Raw genomic sequence first — 16,731 nt, 5'->3', positions numbered from 1 at the left:
CTTTCTGTTTATCCGTGTGTCTGTCCGTACCAAACATAATTAATTTTGTCGTTTTTTTTTTCTCAGCAACTACTCATTGCAGAGGCTTGGAATTTTAGCACACTCTTTATTTAAGCATGTCATATGGTGGGATTTATTTTTGTACGAATCCGATGTCAATCTGATGTCAACTTCCTATTATCCCCGTGTCTGTTCTTAACTTACCAATATGTAAAGAAGGCCTAAAACACAAACCCCTAGAAGTGGTGGGATCAGGTGCCTAGGTGGAGTAAGCATCCCCTATTGACCAGTCACACACGCCGTGAGCCCTTTGTATTGAACGTGTAGACGAAACTTTCAGTTGTCAATTTCAGTATAAAAACGAAGGCATAACAATTGGTATGAAACAAGTCATCCAAAATGCGACCTAATGATAGGCTTTATTTGCTAACATGGTCATTATTACGATGAAAGAAGTTACGAAATGCCGACTATAATAGAGGCTGTTGAAATCCATGTAACATCAACTTATCAGTGATAAACATGCCTCTCTTCACAATTGATCGTACTGAGAGCAAGCTCTTAATTAGCGAATAGGTTGGGGGGGGGGGGGCATAAACACCACAAGCAGGTGATAGTGGAATATTTTACATAAAGAAAGTTGACGATGGAAAAGCTGAAATCATCTCTGTTGTCATACAATTTAGTTGTTCATTGGCCTTTATCGTCTAACAGTTAAACATCCGAATATGAATTTGTAAGGCTCATTATTTTAACTCTATTTTTGAAGAACTAGGATTTTATTCTACAAGTGGCAATCCAACTTATATCCATAGCCTCCTTTTTAATGAGGAAATTCTTCAAAATCATATGTCCGTTTTGAATATTTTTAATATTCCCAACAACCAAACTGAATTTGAATTACCATATCTATATTGGATTCCGAAACTTCATAAAAATCCTTACAAATAAATGTTCTTCCAAGCCTCTTTCTTTTATCCAAGGGACTTTTGCAAAATTTGAAATTACAAAATTTTACCAAAATCCATAGCATAAAACTTTTCAACTCTATGAACAACCATTCCCCACAATTAATTAAAGTCCAGGCTTTTGACATCCTTGACAGATGCTTTTTTCAATAAAAATGGAACTCGCAAATTTACTTATCTTGTCAATTGTCTTTTGCAAAATTATTTTATCAAAAAACATTCTGATTTTAAATAAGTTGATATTTAAAAAAAGATGCTTGAGATTCTGATTAACAATGTCTATGTGGTTTTTGGAGACCAGGTCTTCCAACAATCTGATGGCATTCCAACGGGTACCAGTTAGCAGACCGGTTTTTTTTTTGTATCTGTATGAAGCAGAATTTATTTAAAATCTTACGAGAAAAAGAAATACCTTGTTGTGGCTTCAACTCGAATTTAGATATATCGACGACGTATTATCAATTAACAATAGTTATTTCCATCCATATGTAGACACGATATACCCCAGTGAGCTTGAAATAAAAGATACCACAGAGTCTGACGCATCAGTTTCATATTTGGATATTTTACTAGAAAAAGACGTTAATGGAAATCTAACAACAAAGATTCATGAAAAACGTGATCACTTAAACTTTTCAATCGTTAACTTCCCTTACTTATGCAGCAATATACCCTCCTCACCTGCATATCGGGTGTGTATCTCTCAGTTGATTCGATACGCAAAGCAAGCTCTATACGTATGAACAATTCCTTTAACGAGGTAAGTTATTGACAAACAAGTTGACAAAACAAGAATATCAAAAGTCTCGTTTAAAGTAATCTTTTCGTAAGTTCTGTGGTTGATACAATGACCTTGTCAACAAATACAATCTATCATTCAGTCATGCTTCCTGACGTGTTTTATACTAATTGTTAGGTCATTCTTTACACACTGAATTGTCGACGGATTTTCCGTTATTATACCCCCGTTCCGAAGGAGAGGGGGGTATACTGTTTTACCCTTGTCTGTCTCTCTGTCTGTCCGTAACAAATTTTGGTCGCAGTTTTCTCAGCAACTACTCATTGCAGATGCTTGAAATTTTAGCAGAATCTTTGTTTAGGCATGCCATATGGTGGGATTCATTTTTGTACGAATCTGATGTAAACTTCCTGTTTATCCGTGCGTCTGTCTGTACCATACATAACAAATTTTGGTCGTAGTTGTCTCAGCAACTACTCATCGCATATGCTTGAAATTTTAACATAATCTTTGTTTAGGCATGCCATATGGTGGGATTCATTTTTGTACGAATCTGATGTAAACTTCCTGTTTATCCGTGCGTCTAACCGTACCATACATAGCAAATTTTGGTCGCAGTTTTCTCAGCAACTACTCAGATGCTTGACATTTTAGCACAATCTTATTTAGGCATGCCATATAATGGGATTCATTTTGGTACAAATCCGATGTCAACTTCCTGTTTATCCCTGCATCTGTCTGTACAACACATACCAAATTTTGGTCGCAGATTTCGCAGCAAATACTCATCGCAGGTGCTTGAAATCTTAACACAATGTTTGTTTAGGCATGCCATATGTTGGTATTCATTTTTTACTAATTCAATGTCAATTTCCTGATTATCACTGTGTTTGTCCATAACTGAACTTGTGTATTCACATCAGAAAGGGGGTATTATTAGTGAGCATTGGCTCACAGACTTCTTGTTTACCGATCATGACAGGAGCACACGGCGGTTGTGACCGCTCGGAGGGGATGCTCGTTCCTCCATAGCACCTGATCCCACCTTTCATGTTTATTAGAGGTCCGAGTTTGCTCTGCTCCCGTTTTGTATTGTTTTAATGGACTATGAGCTTGAGTACTGTTCGTTATCTCCATGTTTCATGTGGCAGACTCTGTGGTGTCTTTTATCTCAAGTTCACACGGATATATAGAGTCAACATATGAATGAAAATAACTAATTTTAATTGATAAAACACTGTCGATATATATGAATGTCGAATTGAAGACCACAACAAGCATTTTCCTCTTCTCATATAGAAGATTTTGAAGAAATTCTGCTTCACAGGAATATAAAACAAGTCTGCAAACAAAGAAGCACAATTAAACGCCTGTTTAAACTCTTAAAATCCAAAAGTTATTTTAGAAAATCACCCTTAAGTCACCCTCCACAGTACATAAAATGAAAAAAAGAATATAGACCACAACATATGACAACAGAAGTAAGGCATATAATAACAGAATTATAGAATATAATAACAGAATTACAGCATATAATATTAGAAATATAACGTATATTTACAGGACTACAGCATATAATGAAAGAACAACAGCATAAAATAACAATTACATCATATAAAAACAGAAGTACGGCATATAATGACTGGAGTACATCAAATAACAACAGAACTACACAAGTTACAGAAAAACAATATATAATTACAGAGCTACAGCATAAAATAACAAAACAAGATCATTACCCAAACTTTCTTGTTATGACTTTCGTAAACTTGGAGAGCGAAATATTAAGTGAAAAAAAAATCCCACCTGCAAACATTTTACAGACTTGCACGAATAAATCTGACAAACTTATTGAATGATCTATTGATATAGGAGACAAATCGTTAAATTTCATTGAGTAAAGAATTTGTTTAAGTGTCCAAATGAAATACCAGCATGTACGAGGGGTTATCAAAAAGTTCGTGGACTGATGCGATAAAATTAATACTATGTAGTCTGTGCTAACAAAATTTATATGGAACATAAAACAATAAAAGTTTAAGAAATGTTGAAAATTTCAGCTTGATACGTTGATAATTTGCCAAATTATTCTAAAATGAAAGAGACATTATATGATCACCCGGCGCTGTCGCAATTTAGCTTCATGGCGTCCGACAACGTTTTTGTTTCCCAATGTCCGCTCTCTCTACCCCATACACTTATCTTGATGAGATTACCTGGAGTTAAGTAAGGACTTGAGCCCGTCTTGTTTATATGACTTTACAATGTCATGAATAGCTGCTTTCAATGCATATAATATTGTAACTGGATCTATACATAGGGAAATTTCCTCACTTGATTATGCCAGAATACTTAGCTTGTTGGAGTTCAATTTCTACCACACATGATCAACGTCACTTTTCGACGTGACTGACTTTTGACACCCTGACTACAAATCGACATTAACTGTGCATCTTTCATCTCTCTGGATCTTTTTGGGCATTTAAAAACAAGTACTCTGGATGCATTTTATTTTTCCGTAGCCCGTTTAAACATTCCTTAGGTCTATACCAGTTTTTCCAGGAGAGAAACTTTATAGAATGTTGGAAAAAAAACCTCCTCCTTTTTGACGTAATTTTCAAGCTCGTAATTGTTTGGACACTCCATATAAAAAAATTTGCGATAAAATTTCATAGAACTTACAGAATGGGGTAAAAACTGCAAATTTTACGGAACAAATTTATCGTACCACATGCCTGGATTAACGGGATTTTTTGATGACAAATGCTCATATCAAAAGAGTTTTTCTCAGTTACACTCAGGTAGAAAAAACGTCATATTTGAGGTTGCGCCGCCTGGACATACCATTGCTTACAAAAACGTTAACAATTTATTAAAAAATAAAACTTATCATTTACGGTTTATTCTATAGATAGAAAAGATTATGCTAACTATATGTGTAAAAATTCATTGATGTACCTAAAACGGTTTTAATTTTATGGCGCTAGTCCACGAACTTTTTGATAACCCCTCGTAGATTAAAAGAAACCTAAATATTACAAAATCATTTCATAATAAATTTCAAAGAAATCAATGCACTAGTTTAAGCAAAATTCTACTCTTTATTATATACCTCATTAACAATCAACTTCCTAAGTTTCAGTCTGGGGAACGTTATCGCTGGGGTTCCCGTGTCATTATCTTCTTCTGAATCATCTGATTCTGTTATTATCTGTACCCGTACTTTACTGGCTTCACCACTGGTTAGCTTTTTTGAACTTTTCTGTTAAAAATCAAGAAACCCGTAGGTCATATTACTCACTTAAGTATTAGTTCTTGTATCACTATCAATGAATTTTTCACATTAAACTCAGGGAGAGGGAATCTACACTCATTAGTGATATCACAATTTGTAGCCCAGAAGATTTTGCTGAAAATATTTTAAAGAAATAAACAAGAGGCCCAAGGACCTTGACCTGAGTATAACACAACAATTAAGTTAGAAGATCCATAGAGTATAAAATGAACTGAAAGGTGAAGCTTTGTTGCCCAAATGCAAGAAAAATAGGTGATCAGGATCAACAAAATAATTAGTCTAGTATTCATTACCAGTTCATAAATTAGGTTCTAATCTGTTTCCCATTTATCACTATCACCATACAGTATACTAATAAACTATCAGTGCTTCTGTACTATTTTATATTCCTTGTTGAAATCTCTTACATTGGCCTCTCTTGGTGAATGAGAAATAATGCATTTTCACTATATAATCTATATAGCACCGCCCTAGCACCAGAACCCCTGACCCTGGGGCCATAAAATTCACAATTTTGGAAAAGGCATCAATGCTTATCATAACCATGCACTTAGTTTGTTTATATAATATCCAGAAGCAGAGAAGAAGATTTTCAAAGAATTAATGCATTTCCACTATATAACCCTAACCCTGGGGCCATGAATTTCACAATTTTGGAAAAATCATCCTAGTGCACCATTATCATGCATAAGTTTGTTTAAATATTTTCAAAGAATTAATGAATTCTCACTATATAATCAATAGAGCCCCGCCCTAACACCAGAACCCCTGACCCAGGGGTCATGAATTTCACAATTTTGGAAAAGGCATCATTGCTCGTCATAATCATGCACTTAGTTTGTTTTAAATAATACCCAGGAGAAGAGAAGAAGATTTTCAAAGAAATAATGCACTTTCACTATATAATCAATAGAGCTGTCCTACCACCAGAACCCCTGACCCAGGGGCCATGAAATTCACAATTTTGGAAAAGGCATCAATGCTTATCATAACCATGCACTAAGTTTGTTTATATAATATCCAGGAGCAGAGAAGAAGATTTTCAAAGAATTTATGCATTTCCACTATATGATCTATATAGCCCCATCCTAGCACCAGAACCCCTGAACCTGGGGCCATGAATTTTTTAATTTAGGTAGAGGGCCCGTTTCTTATTACAATCATGTCAACAGTATGACAGCTTTATGTTCAGGAGTAAAGAAGATTTTTAAAGATTGCATCAATTTTTGTGGTTTTAGCCCCACCCTGGGGCCTCGGGGGGGGGGGGGGCAGGGACCATGAAATTCATAATTTTTGTTCACCTTCATCCAAAGATGCCAAAATTGGTTGAAATTGGTTGAGCGGTTCTAGAGAAGAAGTTGAAAATGTTCAAAAGCTAATGCACGACGGACGCGCACGACGAAAGACAAAAACGGATAGCAATGGGTCACCTGAGTGACTCAGGTGACCTAATAAAAACATTAAACAATAATAATAAACTATCATTGATCGAATTGATAATTTTGTTTGTTGATTAAATGTCCTCGCGAGATTTTTTTTACTCTAATGGAAACGACAACACTTGCCGGTGGAGGGCTGCAAATTTAGCAGACGCTCTTACCACTGCCACCCGGGTGTCTCTAATCTAAAACCGTGGCTATTTATTACGATGACATAACTCTATATACCTGAATCATATGACTTAATTTTACTCTACTTTTGAGTTTCAAAGTCCGTAAGAACCTCCCCCCCCAACAAAAAATGCACAATCACAAAGATTTCTGTTCTCCAAAAGGCAGTCAGATTACATGTATTTCCTACAAAATCATGTTATATAATTTAAAAACATTTCAGTTTTCAAACGAACCTCTCAAATTACATACATGAAATTTACAAATACACGCGACACAACTTTTACCACTTAGAATATCACGAGTATTATATTTTTATATATATTCATTCAAAATCCTAAAATGTTTATGCATATGAATTATATCACACGTTAAATTAACTTTTTTATGGACTGTAGTTTTATTCCTTCCTGTTTACATATTTTTTTTTCACAACTTGCGATTTCACTCTACGATTTTAGGATGATACTCTACCTACCGGTAGTCTCTCAGTACTATTGGACGTTTATCTATTTTGGTATACGGATTTCCCTATTCGTCTATCACTCTCTCTTTTAGTATTTCATAGACACGCTAATAATTCATCAATAATCATAGTATTCTTCCTGATCCATAGTTAATAACAAAAATTTTGATATGTTGTGACACCAGTTATCGCAACTAACGATGTTCTACAGGACTGGAGCATCGGCAGTCTCTACTCAAGCTAAATAACAACAAACTCAGGCGTCCTCTTGTTGGTGGAGAGCAGCAAATTAAATTCTCTACTCGGCACTTAAGCCTTTGAGCAGTGAGGGAATTTTTTCGTGCCAGGACCTACTGCGATAAGGGACATCGGCTTTTACTGTCAAATCTGTAGGACCGATCTCCATGTTTTACAGTGGGATTCGAAACCCGCGACGCAAGCGTTAACTCCATATTTTTCAACTATAACAAACCTCAAAACCATCTGGTCACGTGATCTTTTGATCCGTGAGGAATCCTTTTGTGCCAGCACCTACTGAGCGATCCAGACTGTATATACGACAAACGGACCGGTCTTGACGTCCCGCAGTTGGATTCTAAACCGCGACGTTTTGATCGATTCCTTGCGACGCGATTTTATAGCAAAATTAAGCATCAACCATTGCGCTGCAAGGGCAACAAGATGTAAGTGCAAACACGTTAATTAAGGGAAGATGCACAGGGGGCAACAAGGTGCGCATGCACAATAACGAACAAAGAAGGGACAGGTCAACACGCTACATTACAAAACAAGGGAGTGGTCGGTACTCGAGGAGGTGCGAAGTCCAATAAACAAAAATTTATAAATCTAATAACATTCACCGTTTGCACATTCGATGGTTCGTGCAGCAATTATTATTGTGACATTCTGTAAATTGGAAAATAGGGAATATTATAACTTCTCAGGGCCTTTCCAGTCTCTTATCTGACCAATCCACTTTATAGGCGTCGGAAGAAAATTGAAAAGGGGGGGGGGGGGGTAACCCCCCCCCCCAAAAAAAAAGCCACAATTTTCAATGCCAACATTTCATGTTTGTCTATCTATCCAAAAAAAGTGGCACCCGGTTCCGGCGCCTATGCACTTACTGTGGCATCCGGCACTCTCAATTTAAATTGATTGATAGATGATTTATGTTCTTTTGAGAAGTTTTTTTTAACTCATTAAAAGTGCCAAAATTATACCTATACGATGCACTAACAGCGACGTATCTTGTTTGTGAGGGATCTTGTTTAGGAATCAATACTTCAGTGACACATTTTTGAGAAAAAGTATATATTTTCGAGGAACGTGTCTTTTTTCTGCTATATGAAAAAATTCTATAATTATTAACATGGAAGATATTATTAACAGGGATGATATTATTACATGTGTAATACAAAGATAAATGCGCATATATATATATATATATATATATATATATATATATATATATATATATATATATATATATATACTAGACTTTGACATTGTTATGAATGCATCCATGTGCATATTTGAAATTTACCAAGGGTATGGAACTTGAAAGTACTTCTTGCTGCAATAATGAAGCCTTTTCCTTGTTGGGGGGGGGGGGGGGGGCGGGGTTACAACTTTTTTTGGATCATACAATATCATTTCCATTTTTTAATTGAAATCATACAATGTAATCAGAAACATTTTAAAATAAATGATTTTGATGTAATTATTCAGAGCATAATTTTTTTCAAAATATTTAGTATAGTCTGAGTTTACCGCAAACTTTAAAGTTTACTGACCTTGACCGATTTTATTTTGGGACAGCCAATGAGAATTTGGGAGCGGATCTTGAACTGAATATGGGGATTTTTCTGACTTCATACGTAAATGATGCAGCAAAAATAAAATACATACCTCATAAACATTTATATATCTGTTTAGTGATAACAAAAGTTAATCTACTGCAGTATTAAACGTTTTCAATCAAAAGTCATTACATCACATGAAAACTGTCATGGCTGCTGAAGAAGACAACTTGTTTTCACGCTGGTGTATTTTGTCTTGTGGCGATTTAATAAAACGTTAGTTTGTTTGCTACGATTAAATATATTTCATTTATTCATTGCATGGATTATATTTTACAAATGATCGATATTTTAGCAGCATTGATAGAATAAACTGTACGGGCCGCAAGGGCTGAATTCAGACTACCTATCAAGCGTGGTTACCACGACAACCTTTACATATTTAGAAGAAACAGGCTGTCCCTTCTATATAACGTACTGAAGATCAATAACAATAATTTATATATTTCACCCACGTTTTTTGAAAGTTAAAGAAATTTTCTGAGGTGAATTTAAATATAAACAATAAAATGCTTTCTTTGATGTTCACGTAGGAAATGCACGGCGCAAGTATTGCAGGAAAAACAATTACATAATTCGCTAATACGGGTTACATATTTCTTTGCCCTTATATTAGTTTATGTTTCATATTTACCGCGTTATAAATCTCAGCAGTGAAGGTAATTGTAACATGGCGAACAAATTCAAGTTGCAATCATTTAGACACATTTCAAATTGAAAATATCGGTTATATTGACGTTATTTGATTATTTCGATTTATTTCAAAGTTAAGAAATGAAAATAATGTTATTGTAATTCTTGGCGGAAAAAGAATGCCTACTTCACTAAGATGTGATTCTAGCTGGAGTTGTAACACCACCTCCCCCCCCCCCCCTTTCCCTCAAAAAAACATAAAAGAAAGGAAGGATAAAATTAAATCGGGTAGTTACATTAATATTGCTCCTACGAACCAGAGCTTTTTGCCTCCGTTGAGATGGCCAGAGACATAAATAACATATAATAAATGTGTCTCCGAGATGGCGAATGATTACCCACGTGGCTACAATATCACATTTGCATGGATAAACTAAGAAACGATAATACAGATACGTGTAAATTTTCATTGGAAATTTGCTATATATTCCGTTCATATATATTTATGATTTCTTATTAGAGAAATTATAAAATAACAAATATATATCTACTTCGTACTTTTGTCTTCTCTGATTTGAACACCGTGATTTAGCGTGAATGTAATGCGCACGCGCAAGATTGAAAAATCCAAAAAATCCAGGTGATTTCCGGAATTTTTTAGCGAATTTTCGTTGATTATTAATTAGCGAAGCTTAATTGAGAAAAAATAAAAACAAATTGGTAATCTTCAAGTACCAATGATGTTTAAAATATATAAAACAAAAGACAGTTCTCTTCCGATTTATCGGTATTAAAGGCCAAAAATTCGAGTCTATAATTTTAATATAGTAGTATAGATATATAGATATATATATATATATATATATATATATATATATATATATATATATATATATATATATATATGTAAAGGAGAAAGGCCGAAAACTGTCCATTCTGTGAGAGAAAGAACTAATCGAGGGCCGTAGGCTTCTGAAAAGTAAGAGTAAAAGAAATATTAGCCAAATTTTGACCCAAAAATGAACTTCGACGACAGATAAAGATGATCAAATTCGAATCAAACTTGGAAATGTTTTATTTGCATTCTATTTTTGAGGATATATTAACTGCAGCAGTGTAATGGTGAGATGTAAATTGTGTTCTGAGTGTTGGATTAGCCATGAGCCAATCTTCGATCTTGAATCTGGAAATGTTTCATTTTTATTTATTTTCTACCGAAATATTAACTGCAGCAGTGTAGTGTTCATGGTGCAAACAGTTGTCTGGGTGGATGATTTAATATTAGACGTACTTATATCTGAAAATGAATTCTCCTTGAGGGAATGATTTTTACGAAATTTTAATCAAATGTGAAATTGTGTCATTTGAATTCAAGTCTTGTGAAAATTAAGTTTTGAGTATTGAAATAATGTGCATTACTCATGGATTTAAAAGAATAAAATCGAATGGATGCTGTGCAGACATTGTGTTCTGGATTAAATTTGATCTCCACGTTCTTTTTGTTATTTACATGTAAATGAAAGAGTATTTAATGTATTTGTTTTTGTTTCCCTCTTGAACACATTCCAAAGTTTACCTGTAACTCTCCATTCTGTTTGTTTTAACTGTCCATTCTTTTTGAAAAAACTGTCCATTCTTAAAAGAATGGACAGTTTTCCAAAAAGAATGGACACTTACAGGTAACTTAAGGACGTATGGTAGTGACGATTTTGAATCCACCGCGCAACTCCGAAAGACGTAAATGAATCTTATGTCGTTCATCTCTGTAGCAGAGTTGGAAATAAAATTTACAATGCAACTTATTTTAAAGATATACTTGATATAAAATCATATAAAATGTGACTAAAATTTCATTGGATTCAAACTAACAACAAGTCGAGGTAATTTTACGACTTATTTTACTTTTCGGTAATGTAAACAAAGCGGATGTTTCGAAAAGAATGAAATGCGGAGAAAACGAGGATTTTCGTCAACCAAATCTATTCAGCGGTACAGCAAGGCTTCGTTGACTCAAAAAGGCGATGGTGAGCTGCGTCTGACTGAAAATTACTGTGCAAAGATTAAACCCATCATTCGAATCACAAACGCACGACAACTCTAGCCTAGCAAAAACGATCTGCCCAGGTTTGTCTCTAGTATTTGACACCATTTAACTAACATTACCTCAGCAATTCAGTAAAAGTGATTGTGGCGCAGCAAAATACCGGTATTAGATAAAATAGATATATATAAATTAGTGAACTGGGTACTTTTTTCTGAATTGGGGGCATGAGTGAACACACAACATTATAAATTAGTGACGATTCATGTTAAAGTTTTTTTTTTCGAGATTTTGAGATAAAATTTGTTATATTCTTCCTTAGTTGTTGTTTGCAATATAGATTCGAAAAAAGGATAAAGAGCACTACACTATATTATAATAAAAACAATACCACTGGTTACCAGTGCACACATGAGGAGGTAATTTACATGATTTATATACAATTCTGTTTTGTAATTTATTTTTATATTGTGTGACATGATTGCATTCCGGAATGTTGGTGAATCAGTAAAAATTCAAAAATTTATTGATGTTATTCAGGTGCGTTTGATTTTGGAAAAACGTTTCGAGTTTCATGTACTCTATCCTGTTTACATGTATGTATTAATGCTTTTAAACTTAGCAAACATAGAAAATATATTAAAAGAAACAATAATTTATTATAAATGTCAAGTCATATGAGACACAGTTATAACTCAAGGAAATTTGAAGGTAACCAGATGCAAGGTGTTGGACACTGTCTAGACAATATTTTCTTCCAAAACATACTAGATAAAAAATTCACTACACTACAACACAAAATAATACTTACTACTAAATTCTTTGGCCTAAAACAGGACTTTTCTTTTTATTAAGATTATTTCTTTCCTTATTAATTTCCAAGTTATGTTGATGGTGGAGTGTCTGAATTGCAATTTTGACTATAATCATTTTTTTTAATTGAATTTTCTTCTGAGTTCATGAAAGCTAAAAGCATTAATACATATTATAGAGTATGTGAAACTGAATCATAATCAAGTAGACCACACAATATGAAAATAAAATAAAACACTTGTTTTGTATATACTGCATCTACATTTACATATATGATTGATTGATTATTATTGTTTTACGCCGAGTCGGCAATATTTCAGCCATATTTCGGCGGTAGGAATTTAAATATTATAGGAACGGTTTTGAAAGTTTTGGGTTTCTCTGGCGGCCCCCAATGAGCCTACTCTTTTTCGAAAACCAGAGAAACGATCTTTAGTTTACATATATGCAGTGATAGGGAAGAAATCTCAGCTATATAGATTTAGTAGTACAAATGTACATGTATATTATTTGAATAGGTATCCCTAATATTGTGGACATTGAACATGAAGTTGAGATGGAACAGGATATGGAACCCTTAATATCTGCTAACTGGAAACTTGGAAGGAGGGTTATGGAACTGGGGGTGATATGACAGATGCTCTAAAATGTCCATGCCATTTCAGCAGCTCTTTCATGCTGTGGATATCCTAACTTATGGATCATCAGCTATCATTAAGGTACATTTACATTTGTCAAAATGTTAGGCTGTGGTGTTGTTAGGCAAAATTGTTTCCACTTTCACAACCCAGTGAACCCACCCTACTTTGTAGCTGACCCTAATTTTTTAAAATGCTTTTTCAAGAAAAATATGAATATTCATTTTAAATTACCCAATAATAGCATGTATAAAAAATTTCCACCATAAATAAAACACTATTTCTTTGACATCCAGTCTATGCAAAAGACATCGGACCGTCAGACCTGACCAATGTGCAGTGCCTCTGGTGCAATGCATCATTTTTTACACCGGACCAGAATGTCCGATGTGTCTGTGTCCAGTTTTGAGCATTATTATTTTGATGGGGAGTCATGTAAATGTTTGTTATAAGTAAAAAATTTCGCACAAATCCAAATACGTAAATGAAGGTGATTAAAACCGTATGGACCATCTACAGTACTATGCGGGAGCAATCCCTTGTAAAAGAAAAGGTGTTAGGCTTACTACTCTGCATTTTCACGTGTTTCACTTTTTACATTAGGTTTTTTGGTCCGACAAAATTTGATTCGGTCCTGTGTGTTCATTGATTACACAGGACCAAATGTCCTATGGGTCTAAAAAACTTTCACATAGACTGGACATCAGTGTTACTTGGTTGTTTTATTTAAAAAAGTCCACGCAAAAAAAAAAAAAAAATTAAAAATATGCCTACCAGTACCTACCGGTACTCTAAATTTTTCCAGCATGAACATGATGAAAGTGGAAACAAAGCAGGTTTAACCAATCATTTTTCTTGGCTTTACTTAGATTATTTTCTTTGATAATTGGCTAGATTTCACAATTAGTAAGCAAGTAAATTGTATTTTATACATGTAGTGATATATTACAGTATGAAGAAAAACATAAAAATACATGTAATCAGTGAATTAGACCTATGTGTCACTTTAAGACAAATCCATGTATATCATAGTTGATACCTATGACAAGTTTTAGATAAAGTTTAAAGTACCATATGTAGTGATGTAATGATTAATCGATTAAATCAATTATCTAATCGAAATGGTCCCTGATTATAGATAATCGATTACTCAAAATATTAGTTAAAAGCAAATTATTCCTTTGATTTTTGATTCATTCTTCTTTGAATTTAACTAAATCCTAAATAATAATCTAATAAATGAACCCAATGATACAAACTATTTCAAAAATGTATTTTGGAAATCACTCCAGAATTTCTAAACAATTTATTCTACATTTGAAATTGAAGAAATAAAAATATTTGAAATTAATCAATTTTTTTTCAATTAAAGTGCATTCCATTATTCCAATAATCAATTATGAAAAAAATCCCAATTTCCCATCACTAACCATATGCAAGAATTGTAACTGTTTGATGAATACTAACTGGTATATTAGGTTTGACATTAAATATTATGAATTATACATAAATACAAACATACTTAATTATTGTTTATTTATAGTATCATAGGGACATACAACGTTGTTTCATAGTTATTTACTTATTAAACATTTCATGTTTGAAATAAAGCCAACAGGTTTAGGTATGTGAAATCACTAACTGCCCATATACATGTAACAAGTTTATTGATGCAGACCTCTAGTAAAACCAGAAGTCTCTGATGAGACTGTAGCTCTACTGGTTGTATTTATAAAGGAAGATAAAGGTAGCACTTGGACTTGAAACTTTGCAACAGCAATAAATAGAATAATGATCCTTGGTTTAGTCTCTTTTTGGCAAGATTTATTATTATATCAGACTAAAACTGTAGGAGGAGTAGCCTTTAAAAACAATTTTACTGAAATTTTGATTTAAGTAACCATGGCAACATCATTCAACAAAATCAAAAAACAATAACACCAATTATGTATCTCTGTAGTCTACTTGTATGTCACATTATTCTGAAATCAGACAAAAAGTGTAGGAGGAGTAGCGTTTTGAAAGTATTTCAAGAAAATTTCTATTTTTAGTAACCATGGCAACACCATTCATCAAAATCCGAAACTGGTACAGAGAATTATGTATCTTAGTGTAGTTTACTTGTATGCTAAGTAATACTAAAATCAGACCAAAACTGTAGGGGTAGCATTTTGAAGGTATTTCAAGGAAATTTCTATTTTTAGTAACCATGGCAACACCGTTCATTGAAATCAAAAACCGATACACAGAATTATGCATCTTTGTATAGTCTACTTGTGTGCCAAGTTATATTGAAATCAGATCAAAACTGTAGGAGGAGTAGCATTTTGAATGTTTTTCACAGAAATTTCTATTTTTAGTAACCATGGCAAAACCGTTCATCGAAATCAAAAACCGATACACAGAATTATGCATCTTAGTATAGTCTACTTGTGTGCCAAGTTATACTAAAATCAGACCAAAACTGTAGGGGTAGCATTTTGAAGGTATTTCAAGGAAATTTCTATTTTTAGTAACCATGGCAACACCATTCATCGAAATCAAAAACCGATATACAGAATTATGTATCTTAGTGTAGTCTACTTGTGTGCCAAGTTATACTAAAATCAGACCAAAACTGTAGGGGTAGCATTTTGAAGGTATTTCAAGGAAATTTCTATTTTTAGTAACCATGGCAACACCATTCATCGAAATCAAAAACCGATATACAGAATTATGTATCTTAGTGTAGTCTACTTGTGTGCCAAGTTATATTGAAATCAGACCAAAACTGTAGGAGGAGAAGCATTTTGAAAAATTGTTTACAGACGGACGGACAGACAGACAGACAGACAGACGGACGGATGACGGACACATTACTATCGCATAAGCTCTTCTGGTCTCTGACCAGTAGAGCTGAAAAGGGGGTGCAACCGACATCTTAATGAAAATTTACTCTATAGCCAAATACTATTCTCAGAAAAAAGGAGAACAGAACCCCCCCCCCCCCCCCCCACACACACACACAACCATTCTGTAGGCCTGTATTGACTAGATCAGGTGGACAAGATCATTTGATTGTTATGAAAATGAAAATTATTTTATCACCTGAACTAATAACTAAAACAAGATTATTGTTTCTTACAGAGAGCGGGAACATCATGATCATATCAGCAATGAGACGAGAAAAGTTTTCAACTTTTTCCACAAAGAACAATCAGTAAACAGGCAGACAAAATTACAGGTCTAAAAATAAATGGAATGAAGGTGTACAATAACAAGTGAATATAGACGTTTCTCTTGTAACAATCAGAATTAGACTAAAGTTTTGAGTAACGACAAGAAAAGTGTTTATAGTCACTGGATACACTATCATTTCCTATGATGTCCCAGTATTACCGAATGCAGTTTAAAACTGGCATTGTCAACAAATTCGATATGAAGTTATTGATGGAAGATGTGAATTGAAAACTGTGTGTGACTCGTTATAAAAAGTAAAGTGGATTCTATCTCAGAATGCAGACTTTTTCAGTTGAAAGACCCCAGAGTTTTATATGAAAAGAGTCATATATCTTCAGTCTGTTTGAAATGTCCATGACATCAGTTGTGGACACATTATTGGTGTTATCAGAATTTGCCATGTCTGTAGCATCATTTTTAGATACAGTGTCAGTGTTTGGTACTAAATGT

At 33.9% G+C, this 16,731-nt stretch overlaps 1 long non-coding RNA gene across 1 annotated transcript; it reads left to right on the top strand.

The window, feature by feature from the left end:
- The first annotated feature begins 11,400 nt into the window (after positions 1-11,400).
- Positions 11,401-16,455, top strand: LOC133180229 (uncharacterized). The gene is made up of 3 exons (XR_009720286.1): positions 11,401-11,694; positions 12,943-13,143; positions 16,189-16,455. It is a non-coding gene; the product is annotated as an uncharacterized LOC133180229 (long non-coding RNA).
- The last annotated feature ends 276 nt before the right edge of the window (positions 16,456-16,731 follow it).

The sequence above is a fragment of the Saccostrea echinata genome, unplaced genomic scaffold (assembly GCF_033153115.1).
Source record: "Saccostrea echinata isolate AGI-Se365-2 ecotype Australia unplaced genomic scaffold, CSIRO_AGI_Sech_v1 ptg000006l, whole genome shotgun sequence".
Lineage (NCBI taxonomy): Eukaryota > Metazoa > Mollusca > Bivalvia > Ostreida > Ostreidae > Saccostrea > Saccostrea echinata.
This window is presented reverse-complemented; position numbering and strand designations above follow the sequence as displayed.